Source organism: Pygocentrus nattereri, chromosome 21 (genome assembly GCF_015220715.1).
Source record: "Pygocentrus nattereri isolate fPygNat1 chromosome 21, fPygNat1.pri, whole genome shotgun sequence".
NCBI lineage: Eukaryota > Metazoa > Chordata > Actinopteri > Characiformes > Serrasalmidae > Pygocentrus > Pygocentrus nattereri.
The window spans coordinates 26,250,367-26,263,543 of NC_051231.1; positions in this window are offsets into that span (position 1 = coordinate 26,250,367).

Genomic DNA, 13,177 nt, shown 5'->3' on the forward strand with positions numbered 1-13,177 from the left:
GCTAAGACGATGTAATATTCTTAAATATTAGTTAAATAGGACAGGTTTCCAAATGTGTGCTTGAACACAGATGAATGTACATATGCAGTAACTTGAAGTAGTCAGTCATGGAATTTTTTAAAATGTGAAGTTTAAAGAAAAAATACTCTGCATGAGATTAGCGGCCCCTGCCGGCCAATGGAACATCAACTACAGCACATAATGGGGGGCGGACATATGCTCGAGGCTATAACTTGTGAGATCAGATGCATAGACATCACAGGATCATGATTCATACTGATGTCTCCGCAGTGGTCTTCAAATCCACACTGCTTCTCAAACAGCCTTTTCTTCTTCAGACTCTGTGAAGGTCCCTGGTCCTCTTCGTCGTCTGATCCTTTTGGATGCTTGTCCTTCAGCCAACAAACAGCATAAATAACTCCTTATACTCACACTTCTTAAAAAAGAATGACAGGGAAAGAAAAGAAAGAGAGGAGAGAGAAAATGTGTGTCAACAACCTTTCAGTCAAACCTGCCACATGCACTGAATTAGGGACCCCGGCATTGATCTTACATTGGCCATTTTATCAGAAACACCTACCATTTACACTAATCAAGCAGTTCCATTTAGCATATAGGTGCACTTTGTAGTTCTAGTTCTTTGTAGTACCACATACACACTAGTGAACAGACACACACACTAGGGGCAGTGAGCACACTTGCCTGGAGCGGTGGGCAGCCTTATCCACGGCGCCCGGGGAGCAACTGGGGGTTAGGTGTCTTGCTCAAGGACATCTCAGTCATGTGCTGTCGGCCCTGGGGATTGAACCAGCAACCTTCCGGTCACAGGGCCAGTTCCCTAATCTCCAGCTCATGACTGCCCTAAATTCCCTGTCCCACCCACTGCCTTAATAGATGAGCTACTGTCTCTGACTTTACATCTACAAGGTGGACAGACAAAGTAGGAATGTCTAATAGAGTGGACAGTGAGTGAACACAGACTTTAAAAACTCCAGGAGCACTGCTGTACCAGCGCAACACACATTAACACATCATCACCACATCAGTGTCACTGCAGCACTGAGTATATCCCACCACCCAAATAGTACCTGTTCTGTGGTGGTCCTGTGGGGGTCCTCACCTTTGAAGAATAGGGTAGAGTTGATAAAATAGACAATGAGTGCAGAAACGAGGCGGTGGTTGTAATGTTATGGCTGATTGGTCTAGTTGCACTTTGTAGATATACAATTAGTGACCATAGCCCATCTCATGTCCATGTAACTGCTGTGTTAAAAATGTTATCTGGCCAGCTGTGGTCCTCAGGGGGGCCAAGTTTTACTGGGGGCACTGTCCTAAATGCCTGTTTCTAGTGCATTTTCACATTGAAATAAAGCTTAAATGTAACCCTCCTTTTCATAACTTTTTATGACCAACCAATAAATTCTTTTATGCATCGTTCTGAATGACAGATACTGGGATATTTCAAGAGTTGAAAGCTTGACTGCTTTTTTCCTTAAAAGCTTAACATTGCAACCTTACATCAGGGGTCTCCAACCCTTTTTAGTAAAGCTGGAAAAACAGAACCACTTAAAATGTTGAAAACAACAGCCCTTTTGACTGATTATTGCAAGTAAATATTTATGGCCAGCCTAGCCAGTTTCATTACATAATAATCATTACTGCCTGGATCAAACACCAGCAAGTCACCCACACAAAGCAGTTTAATTGAAAATGAAACCTCCTTTTTCTTAAACACAGATTATATATTGTGTATAGAGAGCAGGAAAGGAACAGCACTTTCATTAAAATTAACATTGGCTAAGCATATTAAATACAGGAATCCAAAGCTTTTCAACAAGGTATCCACAAAGAGCCACTAAAACCCCAAACGCTTATCAAAACAGCCACTATTGCAATATAAATGCTAAACTATGTCTTTTATGATATGATGTGCACTGACAAAAAGGTCCAGTGTCCAGTTACTTTTACTTTAAATGCTTATATTTCCATACCTGCCTGGCTCTGAGTGAGTTAGCAGGCTAGATAGCTAAGTATTAGTTATTACCTTCCACTTGAGAACGAGCTAATTTATAATCACCACCAGAAACACGTGAATCATCAAAAAATATCAGTTTCATAGAGTAAACTAGACCCTTTCCTGAAATTAAACTAACAACACAAAGGAAATAAAAAACTCCTAAAAATGTATGGTGCTTCAACCCTATTGCAACCACAATAGTACATCTTTCATTATGTGATCTACAACATTAGTAGTTCTTTTTTATCTTAAATAAGTTTGTCTTTAGATGGCACGTGGGGCGGTGGGTATTGCTGTCGCCTCACAGCGAGAAGGGCCTGGGTTCGATTCCCCACCTGGGTGACCGGGGTCCTCTCTGTGTGGAGTTTGCATGTTCTCCCTGTGTCTGTGTGGTTTTCCTCCGGGTTCTCTGGTTTCCTCCCACAGTCCAAAGACATGCAGTCAGGCCAACTGGACAGGCTACATTGCCCCTGTATGTGAGTGATTGTCTGTGTCTGTCTGTCTGCCCTGTGATGGACTGGTGACCTGTCCAGGGTGTATCCTGCCTTCTGCCCGATGACTGCTGGGGTAGGCTCTAGCACCCCCCCACAACCCTGATGGAGAAGTGGCTTGGAAGATGGATGGATGGAAGTTTATCTTTAGACAGCTAGCTAGCTCAGAGTGAGCTAGTTAACTCATTATCAGTCATTACCTTCCACTCGTGTGCACTGGCTAACGTGTTATTTTACCATGGACATTTTAATCTCAGCTCACTGACTGAATTTTCAACAGTAAACACACAAATCATCAAAAAATATCAATAAGAATAGCTAGTCAGTGAAGACCACCCAGCAAGGTTTAAGGAAATTAGAATGTTTTTTCTTACTGATTGCAATGCAGCTGCTTTTCTGCACAAAACATGCTGTTAGTCTTTGGCACAGAGACTAGGTGGGCATAAACGTGATTCTGCCATAGGCAGAACTTGAGGCGGGGGCAATAGACACTTTGTTTCATGCACATGGAAAACTATCAAATCACTTACATAGATCTGTAAAATCTGAGCCTGGAATGCCATTCCATTCTGACTTTTCTGACCCAGCGACAGGGTTCCACCTCTGGTGGTCCTATGGTGGTCCCTTTCCAGTAGGGCAGAGGGTGAGTCAAACTGTGCAGCAGTGTGTCTACAGTTAGAATATCTTTTTGAATGCTGCATTTGATAGAATGGCCACCTAATAAACTAGCAGCTCAGTGTCCACAGACAGTTGTACTTTATTAACTTTGGTATTTTTCCAATTAGCAGCTCATAAACTCAGACTTGCACACTGTATTAAAGCTGCCACGTATGGTTTACATACTGTGCCTGTCAGGCATGTTTGTGATGCTGGTTCTCTTTCATCTTTCATTGTTTATTGCATCTAATTGGTCTGTCATATCCGCTCTTATATCTGCCCTTAGCGTAGTCTTGCCATCTTTGTGTAGCAGCACCGTTTTGAGCAGTTATCTTCAAAGTCCTGTTTCTTTTTGTTTTTTCAAATGCTGCATCATGTGTAGGAGAAAACATCTTATTCTTTATCTTCTGTGCCAATTTCTAGTCCAAAATGCTGTTGCGAAGCACGTTTTGGCCATGTTACTTCTGCAGTTGTGTTCCATGACAGAAGTATTGATAATTCTGTGTTTTGACCCAATCAAATTTTTGTGATTGTACATATGATTTGCATTATGTGCATCTGTCATCTTTTAATTTTTACTGCATATAATTGTTCTGTCATATCTGTTCTTATACCTGCCTTTAACGCAATCTCCATCTAAACGTTTGAACATCCCTGGTCAAATTATTTTGGAATTAAAAAAATAAAACATGCAAAATTTGAGCCATAACCTTTGCACAGGCCACAGTTTGTTTATTTTGTTTTACTTTTTCTACAAATGTAATAAACAAATAAAACTAATTCTACATTAAAGCATGGAGAAATCTGTTATCTGTAGACAAACTTATTCTGACTTAGAAAATCAACAAAACATGTCATTTGATCAGGGGCACCCAAACTTTTGCACACAAATGTACAGTGGGTTTTCCATATGGAAAAGATCCATTTCACCAGGAACCATTTATTTCACATTGTTCACAGTTCCATATATAACAATTACTAAAGAAGTCTATTTCATTTGATGTATATTTACATACACTAAATTGGGGATTGGGAACAACAGCAACTCAGCCAGGATGTGATAGGTCATGTAAAATGACAGAGTGGGGTCAGTGGATGCTGAGGCACATAGTGCGCAGAGATCACCAACTTTCTGCAGAGTCAATCACTACAGACCTCCAAACTTCATGTAGTCTTCAGATCAGCTCAAGAACAGTGTAGAGAGCTTCATGGAATTAGTTTCCATGGCTGAGCAGCTGCATCCAAGCCTTACATCACCAAGCGCAATGCAAAGCATTGAATGCAGTGGTGTAAAGCAGCACCCTAGACCCTAGAGCAGTGGAGACGTGTTCTCTGGGGTGACGAATCAAGCTTCTCGATCTGGCAATCCAATGGACGAGTCTGGGTATGGCGGTTACAAGGAGAACGGTACTTGTCTGACTGCGTTGTGCCAAGTGTAAAGTTTGGTGGAGGGGGGATTATGGTGTGGGGTTGTTTTACAGGAGTTGGGCTCGGCCCCTTAGTTCCAGTGAAAGGAACTCTTAATGCTTCAGCAGACCAAGAGATTTTGGACAATTTCATGCTCCCAATTTTGTGGGAACAGTTTGGGGACAGCCCCTTCTAAGCATCAAAGTGGAAATATGAGGTTTTGTCCCAACATTTAATTTTCAGTCTCTGAAAAAACTATTTTATATACATAGCACAGAGAAAAGTTGCTGCTTTTCTTCCTTGTATCTTATATGTATCATATACAGTGAGCCATATGAGCCATAACTTTTGCACAGTCTAGATTCTTTTTTGTTTTCTAAAAAAATAAACAATAATTTTCTATTAAATTCACAGAAGTGTGTTCTCCCTAGAGTGCGTGTTCACTTATCTTCACTTACAAAATTTATATATGTCATTTGACCAGGGGTGCCCAAACTTTTGCATATGACTATAAATATATAGCAGCATTATTCTGAGCACTTATCTTCAAAATGCTTTCAACTGTTGTATCATGTATGTTAGAAAGGAACATCCATCCATTTTCTAAGCCGCTTCTCCGTCAGGGTTGTGGGAGCCTATCCCAGCAGTCTTCGGGCAGAAGGCAGGATACACCCTGGACAGGTCGCCAGTCCATCGCAGGGCAGACAGACAGACAGAGACAGTCACTCACACCTAGGGACAATTTAGCATCTCCAATTGGCCTGACTGCATGTCTTTGGACTGTGGGAGGAAACCGGAGGAAACCCACACAGACACGGGGAGAACATGCAAACTCCACACAGAGAGGATCCTGGTCGCCCGGCCGGGGAATCAAACCCAGGCCTTCCTTGCTGCGAGGCGACAGCGCTACCCACCACGCCACCGTGCCGCCCAGAAAGGAACATGATTATTATTTCTATTCGCAATTGTTTTGGCTCTATGAAGTCACTTTGCAGTTATGCCTCATAATTCCACACTGTGTAACAGCTGCCACACATGCTTTGCATCCTCATGTTCACGATGCATGTTTCTTGTTTGTGTCACATACATTCTCATATCTGCCTTTAGCTCAATCCTCCAATAGTCGTAAAGCAATATTTTGAGATGCTGCTTGTCTTCAAAAAACTCTTTGTTTCTGATTTTCCATCCTGTACAGTTTGTAGTTTATCCTTTATGGTACAACTTCTTCCAAAATGTAGTGCAAAGCACATTTATTGGACAAATCAGTTCTTTTCCAAGGCAACATTTTGATGAAAAGACTGTTTCTCATGATCGTATTAAATATTAAATACGTATTAAATAAGGTTTGTCTTTCATCTTTTACTGTTTATTGCATGTACAGTGCCTTGCGAAAGTATTCACCCCCCTTGGCTTTTTACCTATTTTGTTACATTACAACCTGTATTTAAATGTTTTTTATCTGAATTGTATGTGATGCATCTGCACAAAATAGTCTAAGTTGGTGAAGTGATATGAGAAAAATATATATGAAAAAAAAATCTTTAGAAATAAAAAACTGAAAAATGACATGTGCATATGTTTTCACCCCCCTTTGCTATGAAGCCCCTTAAAAGTTCTGGTGCAACCAATTACCTTCAGAAGTCACATGCTTAGTGAAATGAAGTCTACCTGTGTGCAATCTAAGTGTCACATGATCTGTCAGTATATACACACCTTTTCTGAAAGGCCCCAGAGGCTGCAACACCATTAAGCAAGAGGCACCACTAACCAAACAACACCATGAAGACCAAGGAGATCCAAACAAGTCAGGGACAAAGTTGTTGAGAAGTACCAGTCAGGGATGGGTAATAAAAAAATATCCAAATCCCTGATTATCCCCCGGAGCACCATCAAATACATTATCATCAAATGGAAAGAACATGGTACCACAACAAACCTGCCAAGAGAAAACTCTCAGACCAGGCAGGGAGAGCATTAATCAGAGAGGTAGCACAGAGACCAAAGGTAACCCTGAAGGAGCTGCAGAGTTCCCAAGCAGAGACTGGAGTGTCTGTCCATCCGCCCACAATAAGCCGTACACTCCATAGAGCTAGGCTTTATGGAAGAGTGGCCAGAACAAAGCCTTTACTTACAGACAAACATAGCAAGGCTCGTTTTGAGTTTGCCAAAAGGCATGTGGGAGAGTCCCCAAATGTATGGAGGAAGGTGCTCTGGTCAGATGAGACCAAAATCGAACTTTTCAGCCACGAAGGAAAATGCTACCAAGGAAAACATCTCATCACCCAAAGCATACTGCTAAAGCAACACTTGAGTGGTTTAAGGGGAAATGTGTAAATGTATTGGAATGGCCTGTAATTGCCACAGAAGGCGGCTCTACAAAGTACTGACTTTAGGGGGGTGAACAGTTATGCACACTGAAGTGTTCTGTTATTTTGTCCTGTTTGTTGTTGCTTCGCAATAAAAAAAATAAATCAAATGTTCAAAGTTGTAGACATGTTCTGTAAATGAAATGATGCAAACCCTCCAATAATCCATTTTAATTCCAGGTTGTGAGTAGGAGCAAAACACGAAAAATACCAAGGGTGTGAATACTTTTGCAAGGCATTGTAGTTCTGGTTTATCTGTCCTCTGGCTATATCTGCCTCAAGTTCAATCTTAGCTGCATTATTTTGAACAGTTATCCTCAAAATCCCTTGACTGTTGTGTATAATATAGTAGAATTTCTGAACCAATCTCTGACTGACCTACTGACACCATGACATATCATAAGACAGAAAAAAAATGGACATTTTTGATGAAGACCTTGACACCAAGTTTGATGCTTTTTTTCTCTATAAGGTCTGAAAATGAGGGAAGAAAACAGAAAAGGCAGAAGACATTCCTTGCATAGCAGCGATAATGAATGCCTCATTTTTCTTTTAAGTACTGCAACTAAATCATACCTCATCCAAGAACACCTCAAACAAGAACTGCAGCTGAATAAAGATCGATTTTCGTATATAAGTGGGGAAACCATTCATTTGTGGTACTTCATGGACATGAATGAACTAGGATCCATCTAGATGAAGTAAAACATGGACAGTTACTGTAACATACTCACTGTCATTCTCCACTTTTTCACATATATTTTCTTTATGTGTGTCATATACACTTTTGTACAGGCCACTCTACAAGCCAAAACACAACTGATGCTATGTCTTCCATGCTTTGCATGCACTTCCACATTTTCACCAGAGTGGTCTCTAAATCCCCTAATGGAAAAATGTGTTCAAATGTTTGACATTTACAGCATTTGGCAGACACTCTTATCCAGAGCAACTTACAATTTGATTATTTTACACAGGTAGGCCAGGGTGGCATTAGGAGTCTTGCCCAAGGACTCCTATTGGTATAGTGTAGGGTGTTTGCCCTGGTGGGGGATTGAACCCCAGTCTACACTGTAGAAGGCAGAGGTGTTAACCACTACACTACACTATAAATTCACTTGAGACTGTGAGTTACAGTGATTTTAACATGGGAAAGGGATTTTGTTATGCCTTAGAAGACTCCTTATGCAGGATAAAATCACAGTGATACGCAGCCTCTTCTGTCTTTTTGCTTAATTTTGGTCATGTCAAGTATGAGTGTACCTCATAAACCAATCCTCATAACCCTACAGCACATTACAGCTGCCACATATGGTTTGCATTGTCTGTCTGTCAGATATTCATGATGCTTGTATATCTTCATCATCTGGTGTTTACTGCTCCTATTTGCTCTAAAACAAACATTCTTATATGTGCATTTGGCACAATCCTGATCTCTTTCTATACCATATTTTTGAGTGCTAATCTAATTATCTTTAAGACTCTTTGCCATCCATAGTTTATGGTCTCTGACTATTATTTCTATTCACATTCATGTTTTGGCTACATTATGTTGTACTTTGTGCCTCATGAGCCTAGACTTGCATGCTGCATTACAGCTGTCACATATGGTTTACATCTCTGAGACACAGCCATCTTCATTTCTCTTTCACATTTTGCCATTGACTGGATCTGATTGCTCTGTCATGTCCACTCTTATGCCTTTAGAACCATCCTATCATTTTGAGCGTCCTCTTTTGACAAAATCTTCTGCGCTTCTCTGATTATTATTTTCTTCCCTAGCACAATTTTGATCAAAACGCTGTTGTGAAACTTGTGTTTTGGCCATATCAAGTGGTACTCTGTGATTGTACCAACGCACCCCTCCATTGCTGTCCAGTACAGCCGATAACCCTCCAGTACTACTTCTGCATTGCCTCTTCTCACCTCTCGAAAAACCCAGTGATTTGCCAGTGTCCTTCAGTCTGCTGCCCAGAGGTGAGCTTCAGCGCCATTTTCACACTCTTAGCTTTGAAGCCCACTTAGCAAAGGTCCCTCTCCCTGACAAACACATCTTTGCGTGCTGCTGCATGCTTCACAGCAGCCCCAAATTCATCACAGAGCTCGCCGACGATGTTATTTCCGAGGCAAGTCGCGTTCCAGGCCCGTCGTGGATGTAACCAGCAAGAAGTCTGAAGCAGCCGAGGCTAGATGTAGATGGCCCTGCTGTGTTTTAGAAAGGAGTCAGGCTGCAGCAAGGCAGTGAGTGTTTGTGAAATTAAAAAGCACTGATGCAAAAATACCACAGGAGCCAGAGCAAGAGACTGAGGGGCATTTACTCAGCGCTAAACACCGGCTCTGCACGACTAAAGTGGGGTGGGGGGGGGGCTTTCTTAGTGATAGAGACACTGTGGAGGAGAGCATACAGTACACTCTTAAAAAGATCATTCTTCAAGGGTTCTTCAGTAAAGAAAATAGAACCATGAACACTCAAAGAATCCTTTGGCATGATTAAATGGCTCTTTCCATCGTGAAAGGGTTCTATAGATTGATGAAGAAAGTGTTACATGTGGTTCTATATAGCACCAGTTTGAAAAGGGTTTATATATGGCACGAAAAAGGGTTCTTCTATCATTACGGCATCAAGCTTGTTATAGTAGAACAACCCTTTTTGGTGCTACATACAACCCTTTTCAGAAAGCTGTATATGAAACAATATTAAGACACAAGGGAGACGAGCTTTAAGACTGTTCTATGTACTACACACACATTTCCGAAGACGATTGTCCTTCTGGGTTGTAGAGTAAGCTGGAGCCTATCCCAGCAGTCATTGGGCAGAAAGCAGGAAACACCCTGGACAGGTCACCAGTCCATTGCAGGGCAGACACACCGACATTTACCTTCACATACACAAACTCTGTTGCACCGTGTTGTTCCTGGAGGAACGTAATTTCACTCCACTGTGTACGTGTACATAGATGGAATGACAATAAACGTCTCTAGACTTGACTCGACTCACACCTAGAAGCAATTTAGCGTGGCCATTTAATGTGACTGCATGTCTTTGGACCTGGAGGAAACCCACACAGACACGAGGAGAACATGCAAACGCTGGTCGCCCGGCCGGGAATCGAACCCAGGCCCTTCTTGCTGTCAGGTGATAGTGCCATCTCGCCGCCATTCTCTTACTAAATATATAAAACAATTTCATTTCAGAGAAAATTAAAAACATCAAAATTTAAGATTGTTTTTTTCCTTCTCCTGTGAAGTGACCTTTGTGGTGATATGAGGTTCTGTACCTGGCTGCATAAAACATATTAAATTGAATTTTCCCGTAAGATTACCTTCAAGTATTTCCTAAGATTAAGTGTGCAGCAGAAAAAGCCCTTAGGTGTCACGGTTGGCCCCTCCCAGTCCTGTCCATGTGCTTGTGTTGTTTACTTCCCAGTCCTGTCCATGTGCTTCTGTTTTGGTTTTCAGTCCTGCCCCCTTGTTTCATGGCTCCACCCCTGATTGTTTCCACCTGTTTCCCACCTGTCCCTCATTGTCCTGGTTTGTATTTAAACCCTGTGTTTGCCCCTTGTGTTTGCTCGTCTTTGTTTGTGCAGTTTGTTGGCTGTACTGTTCGAGGTGTATGTATTGTTTGAAGAGTTCTGTTTATTTCTGGTCTGTTTGGAGTTCTGTGTTCATTTTGTCATGTCTGTCCCTCCTGCTCTCCGTACTTGACCCTGATTTTGGATTTGCCCATAATAAATCTCGCTTGTCTCTGCACGTGCGTCCGCCTCAACATCACTTCCCATCGTCACATTAGGGTGTTACTTCAGGGTGTCCTAATGTGAAATCATCATAAACCCTTACATTTTTCCTTAACGATTCACTGTCCCTTAAATAATCCCTTGAGCGTTGCGTAAAATTCCTCAACTGTAATTTCCCTTAGGATAGTTTATGGTAAGAAAAATACTGTCTTAGTAGCTATTAGCCAGCACGAGATGCTGAAGATATAGCTGTGTTTTTAATGTTTGAAGAGGGAAAATATGGCAAATTCTTTGTGATACGTAGAATCCAAAGTGAATAAAAAATATTGAGAGAGAAGATTTGACCACTGCTAATGTTTAAGCTATAGCATGTTGCAAGACTACCTCCACTGCTGCACCACTAGCTGATAAATTCAGGTTTTTGACAGATTTCCATAAAACCTTCTATCAAAACTTTATGAAAGCATGCATATATACAATTATACAGATGAATAAATATTTACCTAGCTTTCACCACTGCAGCCTTGAAGTCAAGGATTTTTTTTTTCAGGAAATATGAAACTTTGTTAGCAGCCATACAATAATGCAACATACATCTTTGTTAAAAGAGATTTTATTTTAAAGCCTTGAGATAAACTCTTCTCTGCTCCAACCCTATACAGACTGATGCATTTTGTAGCTCTGGATGTTTATATCCCCAGGTTGTAGATTGCCCATCAAGTGGAAGAGGCTCTTTGCCAACAGCTGAACTAAGACGTTACTTTTTTTTTATTTTGGCAGGAGCAACAGGTTATTAAAACTGATTGAAGTGGAGTCGGTTAGCTTCAGTATGTAGCTAGGCTATCTAATGATCATAAGTTCCATTAATGAGAGAACGCAGCCATGGCTGTCATGGAATTTTACTACAGCAAAACTTCAGTCGCTGTCGTAAACCCCTCGGTATTTTCCCTTAGCTAAAACACATCAGAGGGGTTTTATGCAACAACCTTAACAAAATCCCCTTGCTTGTGGAAAATCCTCCCATGAGGTTCGTTCTTGAAAATGCTAAGGTGCTTTATTGAGCCGGACACAGGTCAGTGACAAAATACAACCACAATGATGTCACCATAGGAAAGACTGTGAAAAGTCAGGTCAGCTTATATACAATATAGGTTATAACTTATAGCACATGTGCTCCCAGTTCAAGACAGCTGCGTGATCACTGGGGTTCAAGCCCACAAGCACCCCACAAAACCCATGCAAGGGCTTAGGTGGCTACACCTCTTGGAGAGCCCTAAAATAAACGTCTCTGTCCAAAAATAATGTAAAAAAGTGATTTACTGTAAAAATGAAATAACATGGCTGACTTTCAATTCTAAGTTAACTGAAAATCAGATAACAGGTTTACAAAGCAGAATATCAGAGACAGATTGTTTTGCTAAATTACTGTTTGGTGTTCAATTAACACAAAATTGTAGATTAGGCACAAATACAAGGTGAATGGCTAAATGTGATATTTAAGAATTGTATGTTTTTCTATGAATAAGAAGGAATTTGTTAGACTCATTAAAATAGACATGTAAACAAATATTTTTCAAATTCTTTGTTCAGGCTCAACGACTTTGAATGGGATTTTTTTATAATGTAGAAATGAATCCAGCTCATATTATTTAGTTATATTATACAGCAATATATGGTTTTCCTTTTTTATGAGTATAGAGGAGCTCCTCTGATGTCTTGTCCTACCTCAGGTGTAAAATTGAGAAAATTCTTTTTTTTTTTTTTTTTGCTATTATGATTTATTCAATGGTCTATTACCTTGTAGTTACATTGCAATTGCTTTGATTGTACTGCACCAAAAAAATTGGTTTCACCAATAAAGCCTGCTGAACTGGATTGAGCTGAACAGTCGTTGTGTTTTGCACATTGTCTCAATGATGTCTCAAAAAGTTTGAAAAGTACCAAGCCTTATTAGTTTTTTGAGTTTAATTAACTAAAGATTACTTAGGATTCACAAGAGGGACCACCTGTACTCCTGGTCTTTATTGGAATGCTGGTGACTTAATCTGCATGTCAGAAACTGCCAGGATATCTAAAAGGATTAATTTTTTGCAGAAGAAAAGACATATAATTTAATGTTGATTAAGAATTTATTAGCAACTGCTTAATGAAATCACATCAAAATCACAATCAGAGGAACGTGCTTGACTCTCGGATTAATTAAAAGGAAAGTAAACTACAGAAACTGTTTTTTTTTTTTTTCCGTTGGTCCTAAATTTAACCACTGAATAAATTATTCAGATGTAAGACTTTCATTAGGCTGCATGCAGAGGGAGAAACCACTGAACCTTAAAATCATTTCATTCTCCATTCTTTAGTCATGTTTAATGAGCTTGGCTTGTTACTTCACATTATGCCATGCATTCAGTGCCAAACCAAGATTTAGCCTTGTTATTACTGTGTTTGCACAGAGTAAAAGAAACAAGGCAGTGGGCATGATGCCCAACATTATCGTGATAAATACAC